Source organism: Panthera pardus, unplaced genomic scaffold (genome assembly GCF_024362965.1).
Source record: "Panthera pardus isolate Hobbes unplaced genomic scaffold, ASM2436296v1 HiC_scaffold_6, whole genome shotgun sequence".
NCBI classification, from domain to species: Eukaryota; Metazoa; Chordata; class Mammalia; order Carnivora; family Felidae; genus Panthera; species Panthera pardus.
Window position 1 is genome coordinate 5,806,984 of NW_026526991.1, and position 25,140 is coordinate 5,832,123.

At 59.7% G+C, this 25,140-nt stretch overlaps 1 protein-coding gene and 1 long non-coding RNA gene across 3 annotated transcripts in view; both read left to right on the forward strand.

Moving 5' to 3' along the window:
- The first annotated feature begins 7,420 nt into the window (after nt 1-7,420).
- Nucleotides 7,421-11,017, forward strand: LOC109265703 (uncharacterized). The gene is made up of 3 exons (XR_002079318.2): nt 7,421-8,113; nt 9,844-10,085; nt 10,306-11,017. It is a non-coding gene; the product is annotated as an uncharacterized LOC109265703 (long non-coding RNA).
- Nucleotides 11,018-13,585: 2,568 nt separating this feature from the next.
- The window catches only part of PRR5 (proline rich 5), a 49,817-nt gene continuing 38,262 nt past the window's right edge, over nt 13,586-25,140 (forward strand). Inside the window, exon 1 of one of the 2 annotated variants that reach the window (XM_053894648.1) lies at nt 13,586-13,709. The gene's annotated coding sequence lies outside the window, so the exon portion shown is untranslated. Of the gene's footprint in view, nt 13,710-19,098; nt 19,547-25,140 lie in introns of those variants that run through there. The other variant, XM_053894647.1, reaches the window with a different exon arrangement.

Genomic DNA, 25,140 nt, shown 5'->3' on the forward strand with positions numbered 1-25,140 from the left:
GACGAGGCCCAGAGGCAAATGTAGCCGATGCCAGCAAGGGCGGCACCTGCCATCGAGGGGAGGGGAGGGCTGCCCGCAGGAGATGCTTCTTCATGGGAAACTGGAGGTAACAAGGAGGTGTCCGGCTAAGGGGGAGCACACAGCACCAACAGCAGGTGCTGGAACCTTGCAGTGCCTGAGGACAGGGAAAGCAGGCCATCGATGAGACCAAACCCGAGGGCTGGAGATTAAGGTCTTAGCGCCTGAGCCACATTGAAGACCCCAGAAGGCACACGCTCTGAGGGTCGGCTTTGGAGGAATCCCGGTGCTTTCTTCTAAACTTCGAGGTGACCAGGGTCTAAGGGCGAAATAGAAACAGCGACGACGATGTAATTGTCTGCGATCCGCTCACCTGCCCCACCCAGGCCCCTAAGCTTCGGCAGCAGCATCTGGGAGCCAGAGAGGCTGGTGGTGTGAACGGAGCGGCCCCGGGGGGGCAGGGAAGGAAGAGTCTCAGGCTCCTGGGGGAGACGCAGACCCCGAGCGTGACCAGGAGACCATTGCAGAACGTCAGCTGCGGGTCGTGACTCCGTCCTCAGCATGGGGCTTGGGCCGGAGGCCGCGGCGTCCTTAACTTGCTTCTCGCTAATTTTGGACACGACGCAGGACCCGGTTCTTTTCATCCCCTGGGTGGCCGCCCTCGGTCCACGGAGTAACGCGCTCGCTCCGATCCTCCCACTATCGGAGCATCACGCGCTCGTTACCAGGCGTTGGGAAACGCTAACTCGAAAAACCAGGAAGAACAGGAACTTCCCGGACGGTAGGGGTGCAGCGCTCGCCCCTGATGGCCCATCCTTCCTCACCCGGGCGTCCCGGGGGGGGCTCTAAACTTCATCTGTTGGCCTCGGCGTTTCCCAACATCCTTGAAACGCGTTGCGGAGGGAGGAGGCCTCACCAGTTCACCGTCCACTGGTCCACTTTCGTGGGGCACTCGTGTGGCTACAAATAACGCCCTGAGGAACAGCGTGAAGGGCTTCCAGACCGGGAATTACCGGGGCAGCTCACTTCCTGAACCGCACGGCGGACTTGGCCTCCAGCCAGCGCGAAGTTCACCTTCCCCCACTTTCAGAGGGCCACTCCCCTGCCCCCCCAACCTCCCCACCCCCCACCCCACCCCCAGTCCAGAGGGGTCTGTCGTCACCGGTGCCGTTGCGGATCTGAAGCTGGGAGGAGGCCTGCCCTGCCCCAGCGCTGGCCCTCCGACCCCCACGAGGATGAGGTTTGCCCGAGGGCCTCTCGCCGGTTCCCCGGAGCCTGGCTGGGGCTGAGGCTGGGAGGCTGGGAGGCCTGCTTGCCTGAGAAGCCCGCAGAGCCGGGTCCGTGGCCTTGGCCAGCGGCTTCCTAACCTGTAAATGGAGACGACGGGGGGTCACGAGAGAACGCGGGGACGGCGGGCACCAGCAGGGACGGGCCACTGCACGATCTCCTCTCACAGCCCATCCCCCCGGGCTGGCCCGATTCAGGGGGACGGGCTGTTCCCTGGTCCGGGGCCGCTCCGGCCTCTTCCCAGAGCAGCAGCGGATCAAATGCACTGGGCTCCTGGACTTCGTCAGCGACTTATTTATTTCCCTGTGCCTGGCAGGAGTTTCCATGTAACTAGAGGAGCCTTTTTCAAATTATATGTTCCCTCCACCGGCCACGCGGTTTGGAGGCTGGGGAGAGAAGGGGGTGTGTCAAGATCCTCGTGTCTCAGAAGCTCGTCCTATTTCGGAGGCCCAGGGCCCCATCGAGGGGCCGCCTAGCTCTTCAGAAGGGCAGAGGCCAGAGAGCCCCGCCAGCTCCGGGAGGCCAAGCACTGTGGCCGGGGAGCCAGGCCCCAGCTCGGGGGAGGCTTGGGTCGCCCATCTGTTCTCTCACTCCCACACTCAGTCACTGGCCCCGTGTCCCTGGTGCCCTCGGTGTTGGAGCCCGGCCGGGGGTGGGGCGGGGGCTGGGGGCTGACAAATAAATCAGACAAAACCCTCTCGCCAAGTTACCGTCAGGCTCTGGAGGAGAGATGGGCACCAGAAACCTGTAATTACATGCACACAGTTGTTGAAAATATATTTTCTGAGCGTTTATTATGGGTCACAAACTGAGCTGAGAGGTTCCCGTTATGAGAATTCCGTGAGCTGGGACTGAGTCTGTCCTGGGCCCTTGCTGGCTGAGCCAGACAGAAGTCCTTCCACCCAGGAGCCGCCAGCAGGAGCCCAGGGCGAACGCGGGACCCCTCTGGCTCAGCCGATGTCCCACAGGACCCGCGAGGAGGCCAGGGCGCTCCAGGGCTTCCAATAGGGCCACAGACAAGGGTCCCTTGGGCCCCTGGAGCAGGGTCACGCCTGTCCTGGGGGAGCCCCGGAGGGCTGGGTTCCTGCAGCAGAAGGGCAGGAAGCAGCTGTGGGAAGCCGGGGGCGGGGGCAGCGGTCACCTCCACGGCCCAGCGTCTGCGGGAGCCAGGACGGGGATGCCACTGCTACAGGGAACAGCTGGGGCTAAGGCCCAGCCAGGCTCCAGGGCCAGACGATGCCCACTGGCGGGTGCTGCCCCATCCCGTACCTGCTCCAGCCCAATGCCACAGTGAGGTGCTGGCTGGCAGGCACGGAGGCAGGGAGCGCCTCTCAGATGTGGCCCGAACTGCGGCCGTTCCTGGAGGGTGAGGTGGAGATTGCGGGGCAGAGGGTGGAGGGACAAAGAGGCAACCGCACCCCAGAAACACCGAGACCAGCTTTTAAAGGCAACGGAGCGAGAAGCGGCAGGATCTCGTTCCTCGCCGACTTCCCTGTGTCCATCTTCCTGCTTTAACCGTGTTCCAAACCGAGGCACCCACTCCCTAGGTGGACGGTCCAGGTGACCAGGTGACGCAGCAGAGAGAAAGACGAGGGAGGTAGACGAGAAAGATCTTTCTCCAGCCTGAACCCCACAATGAGAGCTCGGGCAACGGCTTCAAGTAGTGAGCCCAGCGTCTCTAGGAGCAATCAAACTGCCCCTGGATGCTCGGAGGCCAAGAAGCCAGGAAAGGAGTCTATAAGGGGATGGGGATCATAACAAGGCGCCAAAGAGGCCTCCTTGGTGCCGCTTCCAAGGTCCAGAGCCACTCGAGGCTTCCGGACAGACCAGAGAGTGCCCAGGAGCCCCCAGGGCACTGGACAGCAGCAGTAAAGGCTGAGCACCGCCCCACGCCAGGCGCTATGCCGGACAGGAGTCCTTCTCTGCTCGTCTCAACACTTGCAAAGCACTCATTACCCTTCCACTTAAGAGATGAGGAAGCCGAGGGTCAGGGACGTGAACGACCCCCCAGGATCGCACAGCTCCCTGGGGCAGAGCCAGGACGCGGACCCAGATCCGGCTGAGCCCTGCCCTCCGGTGGTTCCTGCATGGAGGAGTCGTTAGGGAGCGCCGGGCCCATGCTGGGCCCTGGCGGGACGCAGGGACTTGGAAAGCGGGACAGGTCAACCCCTGCCCGCCTGCCCGCACTCCAGGCCGCCTGCTCACCTGGCCTCCACGCGAGCATTTCACACGTTTGCCTGGGTCGCTTATGACCTGACATTTCGTTTCCGGGACAAACTTTGACCAAAGCATCGCTTCGATTTCTCCCCCTCCTTCTTCAGTGGCGAGCCACAGCCACTGACCCCAGGCCCCGGGGAAGGGCCAGGGGTTTACAAGCAGCGGAGGCGAGTCCCGGGACCGCGGCCACAGAGGGGAGATGGTGATACAGAAGGCTGAGCAGCCAATTTGTCCCAACCGATACCTGTAGAGCAGGCCGCCGAACAACTTCCAAACGTGCATTTCAAGGCCACGTGGAACGTTCACCAACACAGAGCAGCTCCCGGGCCACGAAACGAGTCTGGATACGCTTACCAGAACCATGCAGAGAATTCCTCTCTCATTGGCTCAGAATAACGAAACAATCTAGGAAAGGTCCGAATGTTGGGATATTTAAAAAAACACACAGTGAAAGAAGCCTGTGAGTCAAAGAAGAAATTCAGGGGAGGCGAGAAAATATTTTCAACGGAATGGAAATGAAAATACGTGTCAAAATCTGTGGGAAGCAGCTAACACAGGGCTTAGAGGGAATTTTATAGTTTTCAGTGTGTATATATATATATATACATGTATATATATGTATGTATTTTTTAAAGGTTTTGTTTTTTAAGTTTATTTATTGTGTGTGTGTGTGTGTGTGTGTGTGTGTGTGTGTGAGGGGGAGAGAGAGAGAGAGAGAGAGAGAGAGCATATGAGCAGGGGAGGGGCAGAGAGAGAGAGAGAGGGAAAGAGAGAATCCCAAGCAGGCTCTAGGCTCTCAGCACAGAGCCCATCACGGGGCTCGATCCCATGAACTGTGACATCATGACCTGAGCAGAGACCAAGAGTTGGATGCTTAACCACCTGAGTCACCCAGGCACCCCAAGATTTTGTTTTTAAGTTATCTCTACACCCAGCATGGGGCTCGCACCTACAACCCTGAGATGAACACCACACGATCCACCGACGGAAGCAGCCAAGTGCCCCTCGGTGTTTATATTTTTAAAAAAACAAAGGTTTAAAGCCAGTAATCTAAAGAAGCTAGAGAACAGGGCGCCTGGGTGGCTCAGTGGGTTAAGCGCCCAACTTCGGCTCAGGTCATGATCTTGCGGTTTGTGGGTTCGAGCCCCGTGTCGGGCTCGGTGCTGACAGCTCGGAGCCTGGGGCCTGCTTGGGATTCTGTGTCTCCTCTCTCTACCCCTCCCTGCCTCAAAAATAAATAAACATTAAAAAAAAGAAGCCACCCCAACGCTTAGTGGCTTAAAACAATGATTAAAAATAATAGAATCTTGGGGCGCCTGGGTGGCGCAGTCGGTTAAGCGTCCGACTTCAGCCAGGTCACGATCTCGCGGTCCGTGAGTTCGAGCCCCGCGTCAGGCTCTGGGCTGATGGCTCGGAGCCTGGAGCCTGTTTCCGATTCTGTGTCTCCCTCTCTCTCTGACCCTCCCCCGTTCATGCTCTGTCTCTCTCTGTCCCAAAAATAAATAAAAAACGTTGAAAAAAAAAATTAAAAAAAAAAAAATAATAGAATCTAGAGAGCAAATTAAACTCACTGTAAGTAGGAGACTAGAAATAAAGATGAGAGAAAATTAATGAAATGGAAAATAAACAATAGAGAAAATTATAGAATACAAAATAACAGCCCCCCAGAGACACCCATACCTTGATCCCCGGAATCTGGGAATGTGTTACAATAGGCGGCAAAGGGGAACCAAGGTCACGGCTTAAATTAAGCCTGCTGAAACAGAGAGATTATCCTGGACTATTCCAGTGGGCCCCGTGTAATCAATCACAAGGGTCCCTAAAGGTGGAACAAGGAGGCAGAGGTTCCGAGGGATGAGATCAGAGCAGGGCTGAGCCCCCCATCCCGGGCTCTGAAGAGGGAGGCAGGGACCGCAAGCCAAGGAGTGCGGGCCGCCTCTAGAGGCTGGAAGAGACCGGGAGGGACTCTCCCCGGGAGCCTCCAGAAAGGAAGACAGCCCTGCAGACACCTTGATTTTAGCCCCGTGAGACCCACGTCAGACTTCTGACCTTCAGGACCATAAGGTGATACATGGGTGTCGCTGGGCCCTAAGTCATTTCGCTACAGCGGCAACAGGAAATGAATACAAAAATCAACAAAGTCAATCATTGGTTCTTTGAAAAGATTAATTAAATAGCCAAAGCCTGGGTGAGACGGATCAAGGAAAAGAAAAAGAAACACACACACACGCACACAAATTAGCAATACTAGGAAAGTAGAAACATGATTACAGACCCCTACCTACGTTAAAGGATCGTAGGCGAACGTTGCAAAAAACTTCATGTCGACAAATTTGATGGCTCGTGTGAATCAGACAAACTCCTTGAAAGCCGTGACTTACCAAAACTGGCCCAAGAAGAACATAGAAAATGTAAAGACCCTCGTACCTATTTTAAATAGAATTTGTAATTCAAACTCCCTCGCAAGGGAAACCTGGGCCTTGTTGGCCTCACCGGCGAACTATCTCAAATATTTAAGGAAGAAACAACACGATTATTACAGAAACCCTTCAGACACCAGAGGAGGAAGGAACACGTCGCAGATTGTTCTAACAAGGTAGAGCCATCTTGATACTTAAACTTGACAAGGACATCACACGAGAGCGAGAGAGCGAGAGGGAGGGAGAGCGAGAGAGGAGATTACGCTACAGACCAATATCATTCTTGAACGTGGATGCAAACCCTCACCACAATTATAAGCCCAGCAAAATACACAAAGAATAACGAGGCGTGACAAAGTGGGCTTTTTTCCAGGAATGCGAGGTTGATTTAATATTCAAAATCAATCAGTGCGATTCACTTCATTACCAGAATAAAGGATTTTTTTAAAACGGTGTCATTTCAATGGATGTGAAAAAAAACGTGACCAAATTCATTCATGATAAAAAAAAAAAAAAAAAAAACTTTTTTTTTTCTTTTAAATTTTCAGCCATCTAGGAATACGAGGGAACATCACCGACTGGAAAAAGAAACTACGAGAAAACCTATAGCCAAGGGCTCAGGGAATGGTGAGAGCCTGGAAGCTTTTTCCCCGGGGGGGGGGGGGGGCGGCGGGAAGGAGACATTGTGTCCACTGTCCCCGCCTTCGTTCCACCTTGAGCCGGGAGGTCCCAGCCCGTCTCTAAGTGCCAGTGTCACCATCATCCGTGCAGAAAACCCCAGGGAATCTACAGAGCGTTCACCAGGCCCGGCCTCACGGAGGGGGAGATGGTCCCAGCATTGAATGGGGCGGCCAGGAAGGCTGAACTTGGGGAGAAGTCTGCAGGGGCTGCTTCTGCCCAGAAGGCCACCGAGGATGCTGAGTTATTTTAAGGCCGATTGGGCCCGAGTTTCTGTGGTGGCCAGGCTTGTTCTGTTTGGGAAATCAGAAAGCGGCAATTGAAGACAGCTCCTTGGCAGGACGGCTGGGCTCCGCGAATCCCGCTCCCTGGCCCCGGATGCTTGGGCCGAGGGCAGGGGGCCCACTGCCAGGTTCTCAGGGTAGGCGCTGGAGGGGCAGGGGGACAGGGGCTGGCTGTGTGGAGGGCTTCGGCCCAGATCCCTTTCATCCCCAAGTTGCACTCCGCCCCCGCCACCCCGGGTAGGGGAGGCACCGTTGTTCAGCCAGAGCCATTCCCACCGGGAGGGGTGAGTGAGTGGGTCTCCAGAAGGAGAATCGGGCCCACGTGGCTGGCAGGCCGGGTCCTGCCGAGTTCACCCTGTCAGGCGCCCCTGCCTTGCCTCAGTGCCTGGATCTGAACCCAAGACTCTCACAGGCAGGCACCAGGCCTGGGGTACTTAACGGGAACCTCCACGCTCAAGGGGGCCTCTCCTCCACCGGCCTGGGGGATGAGCACTGGTCCCGGAGTCCCCAGCTGAGGTCTGCCCTCTGTAGGAAACTGCCACTGAACTCCCAGGAGGAGAGGGGTATCTCCCCCTCCAGCTCCCCAGGGCCCTTTCTGGGCTCCCAGTATCATAGCCCTTGTCACACCAGTGGCAAAATTGGTTTCAGAGTCCGGGTCCCCTGCCCCCGGAGCTGCCCAGGGCTCCCATCTGCAGCCCAGCCCCAAATGCAAAGCCTAGCATAGATGAGGCCCATGGAAAACATGGAAAATGGTCCTCAGATTGAACCAGACTCACCCCCCCCCCCCGGGCCAGTGGGCCAGCAGCCCACCCAGCGCCTAAGACAGAGGGACGCCTGGGTTTCAACTGGGACAAGGGCCCAGAGCAGATGAATCTTAATGCTGGAGCCAGAACCAGAGGGAGAGTCAGGCGGTCCTCCGCTCTCGGCCAGAGCCCCCACCCCTCCAGCCCAGCCCGGCAATTCTGCCCACTGGCCGCGCTGGGTCACCTCCCCCAGCCGGCCACCAGGGCCCTGTCCCCACAGGAGTATCCGTGGCAGACGGTCTCCCTTTCAGCTGGCACAGCCACCAGCCGGGCTGGAACCTCCCACCTCCCCTCCAGCTCTCTCGCCCTCAGTCTGAGGGTCTGCAGGAGGACTTTGGTGACCCAGGACCATCCCTCCATCTGAAGATCCTTAATCACATCTGCAAAGTGTCTTTTGTCCTGCAAGGTAATAGACTCTCTGGGGATTAGGACGTGGACATTGGGGGGAGAGGGGGGTGCCGGGGAGAGTCACCCCGGCAGCGTGGGCACTCAGTAAGGGGGTTAGAAAGGACTTACGGGGTGTTGGGGGAGTGCTGAGGGATGTGGGGGGCCTGAGGAGGCGGGGGTCTGCTCCGGACCGGCCGCTGGCAGGAAGGGGGGTTCTGGGTGACCCTCACCCACAGGGAAGGGAGCCTGGTCCTGCCCGGAGCCGGGGCCGGTGAAGCAGCCGGCGCTCCTGCAGCCGGGCCGGGGAGGTTTGGTCCTTCTGTGGCCTGAATGATGTTCATGCTGTCGTCCGTGTTCAGTGATGACCCAGGGGTCTTGTCTTCGTCTTGATGATCCGTTAGCGGCCTTGTTGGACGCTGATATTCCGTGTAAGTGTCTATGTTCCACGGGAGGACAAGCTGTTTGCTCTGAAGAGGGAGGGTTCTCCGGAGAAAGGGAAGGGCTCGAATGTTCAGGAATTTTCCCGAATGCACCGCATGCTGGGATGGGGGGCTCCGGGGTGGACACGACGGATGGGCCAAGCTCTGCACGGAGGCCCCCCCAGGTCCCCTGGACTTCCTGTGGGGGTCAGGGGCCAGGCAGTCTGGGTGGACTGGAATCCTGGGTGGATGGGGCCGGAGGACATTCCCAAGACGAGAGGTTCAAGGTTGGGTCGTACCAAGGAAGTAACCTCTTGGTACCAGCTTGTGGAGGTGGGCTCCATTCAGACAGTGCCCTCCTGAAGGGAGCCGACACTTCCAGAGTCCAAAGGAAGAGACACAGCCAAGGACGACGTTCCCGCCAACCCACCCGGCCCTGGCCTGGGGCCAGCGTGGAAACCTCAAGGCCTTCCCAGCTCCCACAGCCTCCTCTCACGCCCCTGTCACTCCTGTGCGCAACACCCACGTGTGGCACACAGGTGCGATGTCCAGGGGCAACGGCCGTGCGTAAATCCCAGGTGTGGCACACGGGTGAGGCGTGCCTTTGTCGGAATAGCTCTCGGGTGCCAACTCTGTGCGGAGCTCCGCAGGGCACTTCCGTCACTTGTAAGACATTCGCTGAGCACCTGCTGTGGCCCCAGCCCTGTGCTGCGCCCTGGGGACCCAGCGCCCCCGCTCCGTAATTAACAGGTGCTTGCCGGGGGGCGGGGGGGTGCGGAGGGACCCGCACATCCAGTGCCATCCACCGGAGCCTCTGAGACAAGAGGTCAAGTCCAAGAAGCTGAGGTGCCGAAGGAGAGCCGCTGTCGGGTCATCGCTACTCAGAAACCCGTTATTTTCCCTTCGCGTCACAAAAGGCGGCCCGGCGCCCACCTTCTTGATCTGGAATAACAGCTGGGGTCCCCTGGGTAGGCGAGGCTGGGAGTCACGTTTGTTTTGCTTTTTCCGTTATTTTATGTATTTTTTTTTTTTGTAACTTTTTAAGCACCCTACAGGAGGAAAATTAATCCTGGAGCACCGGCCAATGTCCCAGGAGCCCCCGGACGGCAGCCCGGGAGTTGGGGGAGCAGGGCGCAGCTGAGCTGCAGGAGACCAGCTTCCAAACCTGGCCTTGCTGTATAAACTAGCCTCCTGTGGCCCCTCTAACAAGTGGCCACACACTTTCGGGCTTTAAACAAATCGTTCTCTTGCGGTTCTGGAGGCCGGAAGCGGGCAGGGCGGCATTCCTTCTGGAGGCTCAAAGAGAATCTGTCTCGTTACTTTCGTCCAGCTTCTAGAGACCACCTGCGTTCCGTGGCTTGTGGCCTCCACCCCCCTCGAAGCCACAGGCGTGCCACCTCCTTATCCCCCTCTGTCTCTGTCCCTCCGTGCCACTCTTTTCTTACTGTGGCCCTCCTGCCTCCTTCCGAGAAGGATCCTTGTGATGTCAAGGGCGCCCACTGGATAATTCAGGGCCATCCCTCCATCTGAAGATCCTTCATCACATCTGCAAAGCGCCTTTTGCCCTGCAAGGTAATAGACTCACAGGCTGTGGGGATTAGGACGTGGACATTGGGGGGGGACAGGGCGTGTGGGTTACCAGCCCGGCACACGGTGTGACACTGGGTAAGTCACTGCACATCGCTGGCCTCTGTCTCTCTGTCTGCCCTGACTGGGTGGGGGTCTGCAAGGACTCCCCCCCACACACACACAGAGGCCTGAGTCCGCGGGTTTGCACCCCGTCCCACAACAGAGACTCAGCGATCAGAGAACTAAATTCCGCACAGGGCTACAGATTTGCAAAGCGCTTTTCTTACGTGCCAGGCACTGAGCAACGGCTTGTAAAACATCTTTCAACGACTCCATCAACAATGAATAAGTAAGAAAACAAACTTGTGAAATCAGCAAGCGTGACCATCCCCATTGTGGAGACAGGAGCCTGAGGCTCGGAGCAGAGAGGTCACTCGACAAGGGACTGAGTCTTGGTCTCCTGGGTGTAGGAACTGTGCCCTTCGGCTCCGGGACAGTCCAGGCACACAGCGGGCGGGGGCACAGTGGGCGGGGGCCTCGTCTGCTCACTTAGAGAAGAAAGGAAGGAAATAGAAGGTCAACCAGCTGCTCTGGCAGGGACAGGGGCCTCACCTGAGCCTCCTGGTGGTTTCCCACAGCCTCACGTGACCCTCGGAACATCTCTCTCACACACACACACACACACACACACACACACACACACACACACACACATACGAGTTCGCTGGGGTTTCCTGCCAGGCCCCAGGGGACACACTCAGCTCTGAGTTGCTGAAAGCTGCAGAAGGGCATCCTGGGAGCACAGCCACCGCCATGCTCTCCAGGGGCTCCAGGGGTCAGCTTCATTGTCACTGTTTACCCCCCGTCCTAGACCCCTGGGGGGAGAAGAGCTCAAACCCCCAAACAGCCAGACATATGGGCTTTAAAACAAAGGGTCTTGGGGGGGCATCTGAGTGGCTCAATCGGTTAAGCGTCCGACTTCGGCTCAGGTCATGATCTCATAGTTCCTGAGTTCGAGCCCCGCGTCGGGCTCTGTGCTGACAGCTCGGAGCCCGGAGCCTGCTTCGGATTCTGTGTCTCCCTCTGTCTGCCCCTCCCCTGCTCGTGCTCTGTCTCTCTCTGTCTCAAAAATAAATAAAACATTAAAAAAAATTTTTTTAATTAAACAGAGGGTCTTGGGTTCAAATACTGGCTCTGTCCTTTCTCCGTGCGTGGTCTTGGGCGTTTTTCAAACAGTTTTTTTCATGTTTATTTTTGAGAGACAGAGAGACAAACGTGTCATGACACGTATCTACCATCGTAAGTGTCATAGGTGTGACCCAGATAAGGGACGCGCCAAAGGGACTGTTTGCAGAGGCGTGGGCAGGTTCAGGGGCACCCAGAGGCTGTGCCTGCAGGAAGCGACTCCCATCCGTGGAGCCGGAAGAAAAAAAAGAGGAGGCAGTGTTTCACAGGGAAGCCCGCGGGACCTACAGCCGTGGTGGGGCCTCCCGGCCAGAGTGACGGTCACAGGGGGCACAGCCAGTGCCTGCGACGAGGCACACGGGCAGTGGGAATCTGATCCCCAGCTGCCGCCTCCATTAGCCAGCCCCAACCGGCTGGGTTGCCGATCGGGGTGGGCGCAGAACCCCACGGTGAATGGCTCTGGGGAGAAAAGTGACAAGCGATCGGTAGTGTTCATTATGGGGCCACTCATCAACACCTCATTGGCACCTTCAAAGTACCTAACCCCTGGGGACGCTTTGGGCGAAGAGAAGAGACAAGTCCCCTCTCTCGGGGAATTTACATCCTCGTGGACAAACTCAACCATAAAGAAATAACCAATGATAGAATATAACTCCAAGTGCAAACATTAGGAAGAAAACCGAAGCAGGGTGAGGGAACAAAAAAGAAGGGGCAGCTGTTTGAGACAGTCCAGAAAACATGCTGGAAATTCCCAGGACACACTCACTGCATGTACCTGCTCCAGCTGGTGCCTCTGTCCAGATGCCCTCTCCACCTTCTGGACGCCCTGGCCCGCCGCCCAGGCAGAGTTTCGTGTCCCTGGACCCTGGCAAAGCCCATCAGCACACTCCCTCTCCTGGCCTCCACTCACCAGGAAGGCCTGCTGGCTCACCTCTCCCATTTTTCGAGAACTGTTTATTGATTGATTGATTGATTTTGAGAGAGAGAGAGAACAAGCAGGAGACCGTCAGAGAGAGTGGGAGACAGAATCCCAAGCGGGCTCCGTGCTGTCAGCACAGAGCCCCCACTCTGGCCTCGAACTCACAAACTGCGAGGCCACAACCTGAGCCGAAATCAACAGTCAGCTGCTCAACCGACTGAACCCCTCCCCGGGTGCCCCCCAACCTGTCCCAGTTTAACGAGGGCAGGTAGCTTAGCTTCAAACAAGCACCATCTGGGGAGCCTGGGGGGCTCAGTTGGTTAAGCATCCGACTTGGGCTCAGGTCACCGTCTCACGGTTGGTGAGCTCGAGCCCCGCTTTGGGATTCTCTCTCTGCCCACTGCTCGCTCATGCTCGCTCTCTCTCTCTCTCTCTCTCACAAAAATTAAAAGTGAAGCGTATTAAAAACAGGTACAATCATGGGAGAGAAAGGTAGGCTTTCGTCTTGATTACAGACAGAAATATTTGCATTTCAAAACTTAAAAACCATCACTGCACCTTAAAACACAGAAGGACCAGTAACCACGTGGGGAGGCCCCAGCCTTGCACCCTGCTCTGATGGTTCATCCTGCCAGAGAAGTGCTAGCCACCCTCACCCCTGTCCCCCTCCCTCTCCCACCAACACAGTGTCACAAAGGAGGGGAGGTGGACCTTTGTAAACAAACGAAGGGTGAAAAGACCCCGGGTCGTCCGTCCTCTGGGCTTTGGCGCCTGGGCCGCTGAATATTTCAATCAGGACAGCGCTTCTCAAACTTCCCCCGAGCTTGGGAATCACCTGCGGAGCTTGTCAAAACACCCTGGTTTTAGGCCCCAGCCCTGGATCCTCTAAGTCTGGGGTGGGGCCTGAGAAGGTGCATTGCTCACACGTGACCCCCACGGAGCAGGTGGGGCCACCCTCGGAGAACCAGAGCCCCGCGGAGTGCAGGTGCTGCAACAGCATTTGTCAGCCCCCGTCCCTGCCCCCTCGGCCAGCCGGCAGACCCCGAGCCCCAGGGCAGGGACTGGATCTGAGCGTCTGGGTTTTCCGCCCGGTCCGCAGCGCCGCGCACAGGCCTAGGCTCGAGGAGAGGGCGCTCGGCGGGCGTTTAGGGACCGCCGAGGGGTGGGTTCCTGGGTGGCCCGGAGCGCCCCATCCCCGGGCCGGGCACCGCCTACAGCCCGCGCAGCGCACCGGGGTGGGGGGTCCGCGGAGGGCGCCCCGGCCCACCCCACCCCCGGCTCCCAGCTGGGGCGAACCGCTGCCACCAACCCACCCCCCCCCCCCACCATTGGCCTCGGGGCGCCTCCTCCCGCGGGTCTCCCGGCCGCGGCCGGCCCGGGCGGCGGTGGCCGTGACCGCGTCCGGCGCCCCTGCGCGCGCCCGGAGGCGGGGCGGGGCGGGGCCTCCGCGGCCCCCTCCCCCGGCCCGGGCTCCAGCTCTGCGCGGAGGCAGCGGCGGCGGCGGCGGCGGCGCGGGGACCAAGGTGAGCGCCGGCGGCGGGTCCCGGAGGCCCCGCGGGGGGAGGGGCCCGGGGGCTTCGGGGTGGGGGGGTGGCCCGCGCGCCCCTGCGGGTGGCCGGGGCCGGCGGCGCGGTGTGTGTGTGTGTGTGTGTGTGTGTGTGTGTGCGCGCGCGCGCGCGTCACGCCGGGTGCGGGGACAGGGGATGGGACAGGGGTTGGGCGGCCCCCGGCAGGGAGCTCCGGCCTCACCCACTACCGGTACCCCCCGGACCTCCCCGCTCCTCTCTCGGGGTCTCTCCCCCTCGCCGCTACCCCCCCCCCCCCCCCACCTCGCCCCGTCGCGCCCCGCCCCCTTCTCGTCTCCATCTCTGACTTTCTCTCGGTCTCTGTGGGTGGGTCTCTGCGCATCCGTCCAGCTGGGCGTCCAGCTGCCCTGCTTCCTGATCTTCCTTCCCCAACGCTGCCCCCGCCCCACGGCAGCCCTTCCCCTCCCTTTACAGTGCCCCCCTTAATAGAGCAAAGGAAGACGGTAGAGGGAGGGAGGCACCTCCTTTCCCAGCCCTGTCCTGTTTCAGCCTGGGGCCCCACCCCTCTGGCCTCTGGCCTGGGCCTCCCGCCACCTTCCTGCGGGGAGCTGGCCCTGCAGAGCGTGGGGGGGGGGGGGGGGGAAGGGAGGGGGGGGGTCGGTCTGGGAAGTAGACACATCTGAGGGCAGAGACCCCCGGGGCGGGAGCACATAGGGGAGCCCCCCTCCCATCCCGTGAGAGACAGCACAGGGGCAGACCTGCCTGGCTCTGAGTCTGGGCCTCTGGCAAAATCAGACCGTGCCCTGGACCCTGTTCACAGGAGCAGGGCCTGACGCTTTCTAAGATTGTTTCCAATGGAGCCAAGGTAGGGGAGAACTGGCTGTGCTTGGGCAGAGTCCCTGGCGCCTGGGGTGGGGGTGGGGGGGATCACGGGGTGTGGTGTTGGCCCTGCCCGGCCAGGCCGCTTCCTGTGGGTGGCCTCCATTGCCCCACCCGAGCCGTGGGGCAGCAGTGAGAACCATGGGCAGCTGCCGGCAGGATGCGTGGAGTGGCCATTGCTGTGCAGGTGATTCGTGATGCTTTTGGAGAAAGCCTGGCTGTGCCGGAGTTTCCCCGGGATCCCAAACACCACTCCCTGGACTGCGTCCGGAGGGGGCGGGGGGGCTCCCTGTGGCCCTCAGACCTCCTCCTGCACCAGGCCCAGCCTGAGAACCCTTCCTGGAGGGGTAAGCTAGGGGTTCCGGGACCACCGGGTTGTCCCCTTCAGCGACAGTGCTTGATAACATGCCAGTTCCTGGGCTCTCGTCCTGACCTCTGATGGGGGCACCAGGAATCCATAGCTTACAACTCATCCCCTCCCCCGCCCTGCACACACACAAGTGTGAACACCGATGCGTGGTGGCTTTGGATGAGGGCACGTAGTTCCCTCTGGCCGGTAGGCAGCGGGGGGGACCCAAGAGCAACGCAGCCCAAGGGCGTGGTCTCGCTGTGTCCCTGAGCAAGGCGCTCCCCCTCTCTGAGGCCGAGTCCCCATCGGTCCGCAGGTTATGGCCTGCCAAGGGTCCTTCCTGCCAAATGGTCTGGGATTCTGAGCTGCTTGCTGAAACTGTGGGGGCAGAGGGGGGGCTCTGGAGTCAGGCAGACCTGGGTCGGCACCCCAGGGCCACCGCTGGCTGTCTGTGTGGCCCTACCCAAGTCACTGCCTCTCGGGGCCTCCGTTTTTCCATCTGAAAACTGGAAATCATAATATTGCCCACTGCTTACAGGTGGCCAGGGCTTCCAAAGAGGCATAATGCCTGATACATCACAAGCCCACCATGAACATGGCCTACGTCGTGAGAGGGGTTGGCACTCTCTGGGTTTCGGCGAGTTTAACTATCCGGTGATGGGGAGATTCGCATGGACTTAATTTCTCATAAGCAGGGAAAGCGGCCTGTGCGGAAACATTTGTTAGCTAATGGATTTTTCTGTTTCTAATGGATGGATTAAAAGGCCTGGGGATGGTCGAGCAGAATTGCCTGGGCAGAGTCAGGCAGCGTTTTATGGGATCCGACTGGGCTGCTGGTGCCAGATCTTTCTCGACGCAGGCCCTGGGAGATAACACCCGGGTCTCCCGGGGGACTCCCGGCGGAGCCAGGAGGGGCTGGGGTGAGGAGAAGGAAGGAGAAAGACTGGGGCCCTCTCCACGTGCCCCGAGTGCTGGGCGTTCACAGACATGAACAAACTGTCATCTTCTGGGACATCTGTGAGGAGAGCGGGCTCCCAAGATACCCATAGAGGGGCAGAAAAAGTCATTCGTTCATTCATTCATTCATTCACTCGCTTACTCCCACCGGCCTTCTCCAGGCCTGGCAGATGGCAAGGGGGTCCCCACTAAGGCAAAGAGACCCACACAGAAAGGGGGAGGCCACCGGCGCAATCTGGATGGGGAGCTCTAGGGTCAGACTGTGGTGTCACTGGTCCTCAGGGTCACACAGCAGGATCAGGATGCCCTGCTTCAGGACTCACCCTGAAGCACGGTGGCCCAGGGCTGCCTGCGGAGGAAGGGCAGCCACCCCCAAGTCAGAGTCGGGAGATACACATTTCGACTCTTGGACTGCTTTGACGATGTGGGTTTAGTGGAACGAGAAGGTGACTTCCTGGTGACACTATAACCCTCTTTTTGCCTTTAAACCACATCCCTCTTACAGGTCTCAACACTGAAGCTCAGGGGGGGAGCACACGGCGGGATGGGGACTTTGAGGTCTGTGAGCACAGTTCTGGTGACTCAGGGATCCCTCAGTCTCGGACACAGCTCTGGGGGGCTGGGAGGAGGAGCCAGCCAGGGCCAGAGAGGGGCTGCAAAGGCCGGGGACCCCAGAGTCAGGCCCACCTGCTGTAAATCCTGGCGGCACCATTTAATAGCTGTGTGGCCACGGGAAACCTGCCTGGCCTCTCTGAGCTTCAGTTCTGCCGTTTGCATGATGTAGATTGGCATAAACTGTTTAGGTGATTACAACCATGCGCTCCGGACCCAGGCTGCTTGGGTTCGAGTCCCGGCCCCACCCCTCCCGGCTGGGTGACATTGGTGAGTCACTAAACCTCCGTCTGCCTTCGTTTCTTGGGGACAGTTGTGGCACTCACCGCAGAGGGTTGTTGCGAGGGCCTTGTGACTTCATGTAGGGCCCTGAGAGGGGACAGTGCCCTGTGCCAGTGCTGAAGAGTGCTCAGGTGCCATGGAGTCACTGTCAGCGTCGGTGTTGATGTCGGTGTTGATGGCCACCTCTGGGTCGCGGGAGGACTCGATGCCTGGCACAGGGGAACCTTCGGCTGACGCTTGTGCCCATCTGTACCCTCCGGGCCAGCAGTGAGGACAGAGGTGGAATTCACTGTCCCGTCGCCACTGACCATCTACACACAGGGGCAGGTGGGGGTGGGGACGCCGGGGCCAGGTCCCTTCTGAAAGGACGATCAGGAAAATGCATGCAGCTCGTTTCAGCACAGAATATTGCTCTCCTCAGTTCTGACCCCAGGGCGTGGGCTTCTGTCTGGAAAGAAAGGGGGGGCTGCTGTTTCCTGAGCACCTACTATGTGCCGGGTCCTGTGCACAGACCTCCCCAGGCACCACCCCATTCACTCCTTCCAGCCAGCCCAGAAGGTGATCGTGGTCATCCCCAATTAACAGACAGGCAAACTGAGGCTCAGAGAGGCCAAGTGGTTGCCGAGAGACCAAGGAGGGCAGCAAGGAGGGAGGGGCGGGGCTCAAACCTAGGGTCTCTGGCCGGTGGTGCGCCTGCCCCCTGTTCACCCCATCCCGCTACCTGCCTGAAGGTGAGAGACTGTCACCGAGGCACCTCGCCATCAGGAGCTACCACAGTGGGGCTCCTCTTTCCCCAGCAGAAGTCTTGCTCATTTTCCGGAAGGTTCTTAAGGCTTTGCTTTCTGTGCCATCAGCTGAACTGGTTAAGAACCTTCTGTGTGTTGCCAAAGCACTTTCTCCGGCAAAACCAGTCTGTCTGGAGCCCAGAAGAGAGCCCGGGAGGAAAGACCGTGGGGAGGGAGGACCCAGGCTGGGAGGGTGGCCCCCATTCAGCACCAGAAGACCCACACTCTGGTTCTGGTTCTACCACAGACCCTTTGAGTCTGAGGGGTTATTCTCTGTGCCTCACTTTTCAAATCTGCGAAATGGAAATTTTGATTCCCACCCTGCTTGGTTCCCGGGAAGGGATCGGGGGGAGGGGGGTAAGGTAAAGCTACGAACTGATAATAGTCAACAGACAGGCAGCCCTTGAGATGCACTTGGAAGACAGCTTGCAAGTTCACATATTTGCCCTCATTTCACCCGCCGAGGCCATCGTATGAGCCCGTTGTACAGATGGGGAAGGCGAGGCACAGAGAGGTCAGTCTCTTGTCTAAGGTCACACAGCTGGTCAAGCCTTTGGGTCTGAGGGAGATGGACCGAAAGCCAGCCAGTGAGGCCACTTATTGATGATAGGCATGATGCCCCTCCTTGATTATCTCCTGTGACAGGGAGCTCACTACCTTAAGAGTCCCCAGGATTATCGGTCTCAGACTTCAGTAGGGGGCGGGTGATCCTTGGGACAGTAGACTCAGCGTGGAGAGGGAAGGCTGGGAGAAGACCCCCAGCTTGGCTTTGACCATGCTGGGTTAGGGGTGCTGGGAGGCCCAAGGATGGAGAGACGGGGAGCTGTGGCTTCCGCTCTGTTGTGAAATGGGGGTAAGAACCGCATGGCACAGGGCTCCTGGGGACATAAACGAGGGGATGTGATGTCGCCTATCTGACAGGGGCTTGAACCGTGGCAGCTGTTATTACTGTTGTGTGGTTGTGGCTGCTGTTATTAGCAGTAGGAGTATTATTATTTAGGTCCTGTGTCCCCAGTAAAGTCACGGACCCCTGCGAACAGGGGCCAGGCTCCGTATGTCCCTGTGTCCCACCCTGAGACACGCTCAGTAATATTTATTGACTGGATTCCTGGTGTTCAGCGCCCTCCAAATGGAAGGTGCCCATGTGGGCGAGGTGCTGGGAGACGCTTCATTTGTATAATTTCACCTTGTTCCCCATGACGGTGGGGGGCGGGGGGGTCATCCCTTCCATTTTAGAAACAGTCCCAGAGAGTGTGACGGCCCTGCCCGAGGTCACACAGTAAGAAGGGGAGCATCGGGAATGCTTCCCGGAGGAGGTAGCACTGTCACTGGGCCAGCAGGATGGACCGTTTGACTGGGCCAAAGGGCAGGGGGCCGGTACGCTGGGCGTGGTGGAGAGGAACGTGGGTGCTGTCCCCGGGGCAGGGCTGAGCCCAGCACCCAGCACGGCGTGGGGCAGAGTGTGGGTGGGACTCAGGGGGCATCGGCTGAGCTGAGCTGACCTGAATGAGCTAGCCGTCTGGGCTCCTGACCCCACCCCGCACCCGACCCAGCCACGTCCTCCTGTCCGGGCAGGAAGGGGTGCCTTCCCGGGGACCGCTCTGTGAGCAGTGATAAAATATTTATCAGAAACAGCGGCAGCTGGGCTTCCCTGCACAGGGTATGGCCAGGGGCAGCTCCCACCCCTACACCAGCAGCCTCCCTGAGTCCTGCTGAGTCACGGGGGAGCCCAGTGAGCCACCTGCCCGCGCCCTCGCTGGCCCCTCTGCCCTTTGGCCGTGTGGGTGCCTCATAATGGGTAAGCCATTCAGCTGCCCACAGGACCAGGGCATCGGGCGCAGTTAGTGCAGAGGGTTCCAGAGCCTCCCCAGCGGCCAAGGTCACAGGCAGAGGAGGCCAGCGGGCCGGGATCCCCCCTGCACTCACCCCTGCAGGGTCCCTTCTCCTTAGTCCTCACGGCAGCCAGCAAGGTAGGTGGGTCCTCTGGCACCTCCATTCGGTGGTGGGAATACCAAGGCTCAGAGCAGGGGCGGGGGGGCGGGTGGTGGTGCAGTGGGTCAGGTCTCCAGGGGCTGGTGGCTGAGTGGGATTTTGGTCCTCGTCTGTCCACCGCGAGGCCAAACGGAGCTCCAGCCTGGCATCAGGCGCTGGGGTGTCTGTCCGACCTGATGCGACACGGAGCTGTGACTCTGGGTTTGTGCTTTTGATTTTCAGAGTAACAGCAACGACAAAACACAGTGGCAGATGGCTCCTTCCTGCTGGCGGGTGGTGGGGGGAGAAAGACCAAGGATTTCAGATTCTTTTGTTCACTCATTCATAAAACGTCTTCTGGGTGCGCTGCCCAGAGGCCAGCGTCCTAGGTCCGAGGACCGGTGGGGGGACACCAACGCCCCGGGGACGGGGTGGGGGGCGTGGAACCGGAGAGGGCTGGGTTCAGCACCTGGGCCAGCTCTTCTGCTCACGCACCTGCTGGGTGAACCGGGCAGCTCGCTCCGCGTCTCTGAGCCTCGTGCCCACTGGCGAATTGGGGGTAAACTCTGCCTTCTCCAGTGAGGATCACGCCTGTGTCCTTGTCCTTCGTCACATGTGCACATCGGCCGGATAGGCGTTCATTGGCCTTTGGACCAGGTCTGGTTTCCAGAGAGGCCCCAGCAGGCTTTGCGGTCGGCTCTCCCGGGGAGTAACCAGAAGCTGGTGCCCGGGGGCCTGGCCGAGCTGTCTGTCCGTGGAGTTCTGAAGGGAAGCTCTGGTCCTGGAGCCAGGCTCGCCACCACGGCTAAAAGAGGGAGCCAGGTGACACGTGGCCCCGGGCCGGCGTCGCCCCTCACTGCGTGCGCATGCACGCAGGTCAGATTGTATATGCCTAGTTGCTCTCCGCCTTTCCTGGGTTCCTCTGCCCGGAATTCTTTTCCTGTCTGTCTTCACCTTCACCGAGGGCTTCTGTTGGTTCTTCAAGGCCCTCCTCCTCCAGGAAGCCTTCTAGGCTGCTCTGCATCCCCCGCCCCACCCCACCCCCCGGGGCAAGGTGGGGTTTTAGAAACATGTGGTAAGGGACAGGAGAAAAGCTGTAAGGTGTGCTCTGTGAGGAAACTCAGTGCATTTACAGTCTGCAGACGGGGCCTCCATTTTCCTGACCTTCACACACAATGGATGTTCAGCTGGACAGTCAGGATTTCTGGGGCCAGGAGAGAGACAGGCGGTGCCGGGGATGGGGGCGGCATTGCAGAACCCTGGGGGTCAGGAGAGCTGGCCTCCCGGCCAGAGTCCCTCCTCTTGGAGCCGTGCGACCCCAAGCGACTCACCCCGTCTGTCAGGCCCCACGTCCATTCTGCAAACCCAGCATTTATTTGACCGAGGGAGGCAGGCAGGTGGCCGGGCGTGTTCATGGGTGTTCATTCGGTGGCTTTGCACGTGTGTTGAGAGGCCTGTGTTAAACCCTGGGAGGCAAATGCCATGAAGACGCAGCTCCTGCCTGCTGGGTCTGGCTGTCCATCAGACTGGCATGATGTAGTCTGATGAGGGAGGCTGATGGGACACAGACCCAAGGTGTGATGGAGCTATCACAGAGGGAGGCCCCGGGGACGCCCGCCCCAGCCTTGCATAGCTGGCACCTTGCTGGAGGGTGGGTTTGCCGGGGAGGCAGGTGTGCTAGGCCAGTGAGTGCTGTGTGGCTAGAGTCCCGGGGAAAGATGACGGAGGGATGGGGAGACCCTGAAGGAGAGGGCTGGACTGGATCCTGAGTGATGGGGAGGGGTGCCCCCCACCCCAAGAGCATCACCCCCTGCACCCCCTGAGCCCTGAACGCTCCACCCACTAGGCTGCCACTGGGGGAGGCACTTTGCACGGAGGAACCCGTGAGATCCTCACCCAACCTTGTGAGGCAGGCACTGCTGTGTCCCCATCTCACAGAATGGGGAAATTGAGGCCGAGTCACAGGTATACATTGAGCCCAGGTCTGTTTGTCCCCGGAGCCCAACTTGGAGCATCTTTCTTGTACCCCTTGCTTGTCCCTGAGCCTCCGGGGCCTCCGCTGTGTCATCTGCAGAGAGGGGATTAGAAAGTGACATCAGTCACCACTCATTCATAGAACGAATCTTAAAGCTCACCATGCCGAGTCCTTGCCGGGACTGGTTCTGTAGTCTGTGGTCAGAGCATCTCCCAGGGTGGCTGGTTAGGGGACGGGAGCCATCTCGGGGACGGAGTGAACCCACAGGTTCAAGGCCAGATGGAACTCATTTCCAAAGGGAAATGAGTTTGATTTCACGAGGTCACCCAGAGAGAGCCCTGAGAGCAGCGGGCCCCTGCCGCCGAGGCAGGCAGGGAACGCATCTGCCCACCGAGTCACTGAGGGGGCAGGGCCAGCACAGGTGAGCGTGAAGAGAAAAGGCCTCCATGCTGACCGTCAACGTCGGAGGCCATCCCCTTGGTCTGTTGGCCCCAAGGCCAAGGAGGCCCTCCAGGAGACTGCGGGCCCTGGTGTTGGATGGTCGGGGGCTGAGAATGTCTGCAGTCAGACGACTCTTTCCTGCCTGTTTGCTAACAGGTGCCGTGGGCAGTGGGGGACAAGAGCAGAGGAGGGAGGAGGAAGAGGGCTGTCCAGGCCCCATTCAGAGCCCACCACCCTTCCCTCCCTCCACCAGGAGACGGTGAGGGTCCCCTCCCCCCATTTGCAGCTGGACAGACAAGGTGGGGTGGGCCGGGCCCCCTGGATGCAGTTTCAGATGCTGGGCTCTAGACGCTGCGGTATCCCCAGTGCAGGCCTCCCGTTGTAAAATGGGGACTCCTCCCTGCCCCCCAGCATTGTGTCTCCCTCCCAGAGCAGTTATGATGGCCAAATAGACACCGAGAACGAAAAGGAGGGAAGAGTAGACGGCTCATGGCTTTGCCCTCTCGGCCCTGTGTCCTCAGTGCAGACTGAGGCTGTTAGGGGCCCGCCCACCCGGGAATGCTGTGGAGCCAGACCCCACGTGTGGTGCATCCTACATAATACTTGTGCCACAGGAGCCAGCTAAGGAAAGAGTCCGGAAGGAGCATGTCCTCAGGAGTGAGGGATCTCGCTCTCAACCTCCTGGGGAATGTGCCCGTGGTGGCGGGAAGCCTGGGCAGTGCCGTCCCCCAGATGCGCTCGCACAGGCAGGGTGGTGGGGCCCGTGGAGAAGACTTTGCTGGGGGAGGTCACCCCGGGCAGGGTTTTGCAGGATGAATAGGAGTTGACCAACCAAGCCTGGCTTAGAGGAAGGTCTTTCCAGAGAGAGGGAAGGCCAGGTATGTGCACGTGAACTGCGCCCGGCCTCCAAGGACAGCGCCTTTCATCAGAATGTTGACCTTGACTTTTGTTTGTTCAGGAGGCTCCTGACCCCCCTTTTCCTCTCCTCTCAGATATTGCCAGAGCTGACAGCCTGGGGGTACCTGCAAGGGGCTGGGAGCTTACAACCCCACCCTCTTGTCTCATCCCTGTGGTCCGGGGCCCCCGAGACCCCTTCCTGTCACCTGTCCCTCCGGTCTGGGGAGATCGTTGAGGTTGAAGGTGCCCCAAGGCCCCCGGGCAGCCTCAGTTCCTGGGTGCAGATATCTCACCTCTGTCCCCACGTTATCTGCCACCCACACTGGGAACCACAGAGAAGGAGCCAGAGCCCTGGTTATGCAAAACCAGAAACCACGAAGACCGGAACGAGGGCCCCCTTGGGGACCAGGCAGGGCAACTGGGCAGAGCCATCCTCCCATGCCCGGCACCCAGAGGAGGAGAGCGCGCGAGAGAGCAGGTGGGGAGGGGGCTCCTGCCGTTCCCTGGTTTCCTGTCTTACGGATCAAGAGACCGAGGCTCAAAGGACAGCAGATGAGCAGCGGGAGACCAGGGCTGGGGTGACTGCATCAGTGCCCTTGGGGCCCCAGAGAGCCTGGGTCTGAGGCCAGCCGTGAGACCTGCCCACAGACAAGGGGTTCCCAAATTGACACAGGTCCAGGAGGGCCTGGGTCAGAGGGGCAGGCTGGGGACAGGGCCTGGGGCTTTTCAGCTAGGTGAGCCACGTGGACCCCCCCACCCCCACCCCAGTGCCCACAGAGCCCGAGCTGTGGGCCTGGCCTCATCTCAGCATCGCGGTGGGAGGGGATGCCCAAAGGTCACATCCGTGACCCTTTCCGCCATTTCCACCGCCCCGTGTGGTCCTGGCATCACCCCCACGTGACATGCGCACGTTTTCAGGGCTGGTGATGGTGGAACCAGAGCCTGGGGGCTGGCTGGGCCTGCAGGGCAGGGAGCGGAGGGGAGCAGAGCTAACCCACGGACTCCAGAGTTCTGAACCCCAGGTGGCGCCCGTCCTGACCTTCATGCACCCCAAGGCCGGCAGCATGGCGCCCACTCTCCCCCCCCAGCATCCAGACTGCCCGTCTGGTCTGGTCGGGTCCCTTTTCACCACACTGCATCCCTTGGAACGCCCTTCACCCTCCCCTGGCTTCAGGGGCCCCTGAAGGCCTTCACGAGGCCCCTAGGGTCACCTCCCCCCACCACAGCCTCTCAGGGGGAGCTGCTGGGAGATTACATCGGGCGGGTGGAGATGCTGAGCGCAAGGCCGGCCCCTACTGATGGTGTGGCCCACCAATCGCCCCACCGCTGGGCAAGCTCCCCCTTCCAGGCCTGTTTAAAATGTCACAGCTGCTGAGGGCTCTTCAGGACTCCCCGGGGCAATCACCGTCCTCCACCCACTGCCTCCGGCATCCAGGGCTGGCCAGTGCCCCGTGCCCTGCAGCCTGCTCCCCGGAAAACCGGGCGGGAATTCTTACTGGTAGGGCGGCCCCGCGAGGGAGGGGAGGGAGGGCGGTGGGTGCCGGGCCACCCGGTGGGACCTCAGCAAGTCCTCCTCCGTTTCCCCACACGTCAGGACAGTCCTGCTGGTGGGTGGCCCGTGTGTCCCACCCCTGCCTGAGGCCTCGGTCTCCCCACCTGTAAAATGGAGCCCTTGCGCATGGCTTCCTGTGGGAAACAGCCGAGCGAGGAGGGCCTGGGAGGCGATGTTGGAACAGGGCGGCCCGGCGTCCTTCCCTGGGAAGCCTGACTCTGGTTTCCTCCTGCTTCTACGGTGTTGAAAGGGCCTTTCTTGTAGGAAAGGAGGGCCAGGTGGTTTTGGCTAAATGCCTTTCTTAGACACCCTGTGCCAGTTAAACCACGTCAACGGACAAGGGGAGTGTGGGAGCCCTAGACGGGTGTGTGAGGAGGGGAGCGCGAAGGAGAGCTGAGGGGCTCAGGGACCCCAGGGGACCGTGGGAGAAGGTTCCTTCCCTCCAGACTCCTCTGGAAGTGGAATCTGGAGTCTCTAGCTTCCCCAACCTGCCCCCTCCAGCCCCAGGAAGGGAGTCAGATCGTTATGGCTCCCCTGCTGCGGGGCCACCTGGGGAAGTGCCCCGCTGCTCTCCCCGACTCCCTGTGTGCCCCAGGGGGAACATGGCCTCACCAGGAACAGCTTCCTCAGCCCTCTGTAAGGCAGGAATGCTGATACCTGCAGGGGAGTGGATGTTGATGATGTGATTGTATGCGCCCCTCCCTTGGGCGAGCTTGGCTCTATGAAAA